Source organism: Acyrthosiphon pisum, chromosome A3 (assembly GCF_005508785.2).
Source record: "Acyrthosiphon pisum isolate AL4f chromosome A3, pea_aphid_22Mar2018_4r6ur, whole genome shotgun sequence".
NCBI classification, from domain to species: Eukaryota; Metazoa; Arthropoda; class Insecta; order Hemiptera; family Aphididae; genus Acyrthosiphon; species Acyrthosiphon pisum.
This window is the reverse complement of record NC_042496.1, coordinates 23,559,956-23,561,503: the sequence shown is the minus strand read 5'-3', so window position 1 is coordinate 23,561,503 and position 1,548 is coordinate 23,559,956. Positions and strand designations below refer to the sequence as shown.

Sequence of the window (1,548 nt, the reverse complement as noted above, 5' to 3'; positions counted from 1 at the left end):
TTTGTTTATTGCATTTTAAAAACATCATTTGTTCAATAATCAAAATTCTGATCAGTCATGTTAGTTGTACCACTTTTCTCTACTTTTCTCTATACATTAATTTAAAGCTATTTGGATATCTCATACAGTCATCGATCGTCTTCTACGATAAACGATAATGATAATTATTGATAACAATTTTCTTCGTAAATAGGTAGGTAGTATGTACTAATAATTAGTAATAATATTTTCGTATAATTAAATAATTATAAAGTACAAACAATAAAGTATAATAGCCGTTAAGCAAAATCATTTAACATATTTATTTTGTTATGGACTTAAGCTAATAGTGATACTGATACTACTGATACTTTAATTGACAAAAACTGATACTAAATTGTCTGTAAGGCATACCTAATTAATGATAAATATATAATATTATAATATTATATTGCTATAATGTTAAAGCAAATCCACAATCGCATGGTATTTTTATTTAACAAGAATAATTATAAGTAGAAACATTAATGAACTTCAAAACTGGTTCAACCTATGGAGGATAAAAATAAATCCTAACATATCAACAAATACAACATTCCTTTATGACCAGGCATCTGCTCCTGTTTGAGCACCTCTTAAAAATGCAAATTTCGACAAATCCTTTCTTAATGGATGCCTGCGCCATAAGAGCTATCTGTATGCCAAATTTCAGTCCAACCCGTCCAATGGATTTGAGCTGTGCGTTGATAGATCAGTCAATCAGCTTACTATTTTATATATACAGATATTTATTATTTATAAGACATTCAATATTGGTTTTAGTCGATTAATAGCTTAATTAAATGCATTTTTTTTTCAGGAAACAGTTTATTGTTGATGATGATCGAAACGGTATGACTATGCGAAAATATTATTATAAATAATTAATACTACCTGTTTAGTATTTACCAAGAAAATGGTCTTGTAAATTATCATTATTGTTTATTGTCCATGAAAGTATGGGATATTCAAATACATAATATAGCTCTAAATGAATATAACCGTCTGTACCTAGGGAAAAGTTCATTGTTGTGGTGCAACTATGTTTTTAAAATGCAATGAACAAATTTTTGATTGTAATACATTTTTTTAGAACTACCTTAATAGAATTTTTTTTTTGTATTAGAAGATTATTTCAAATACTTCTATATTCGATATTCAATTTTAATTTATCAACTATAAACTGTATAATAATAAAGATATAAATTTACTACAAAATAAAGTAGGTAGGTACTTACACGGTAGCTGGTTACGCTTACAGGTGCTCAATCACACTGGATAATTTATTGGCTGATATTATTACCGACGGTAATTTACCATTATAATATCCACCATAATTTACATCAACACTAATTATTATCGAAATTATAACACAAATTAATAAAATTATCTTTATTTATTCAGAATATTTTATCTTATGGTAAATGTATACTATATTTCTATCCACGCATTGACCTATAAACTAGGTAAACTTGGTAATAAACTTAGTTTGTGGGTATACGTATCCACGAGTTACGACTAACTAATAAA

At 26.7% G+C, this 1,548-nt stretch overlaps 1 protein-coding gene across 1 annotated transcript in view; it reads right to left on the bottom strand.

Moving 5' to 3' along the window:
• The window catches only part of LOC100168778 (zinc finger protein 271-like), a 68,502-nt gene extending 66,969 nt beyond the window's left edge, over positions 1 to 1,533 (bottom strand). The window contains exon 1 of the mRNA XM_029491109.1: positions 1,257 to 1,533. The gene's annotated coding sequence lies outside the window, so the exon portion shown is untranslated. The remainder of the gene's footprint in view (positions 1 to 1,256) is intronic.
• Positions 1,534 to 1,548: the final 15 nt, after the last annotated feature.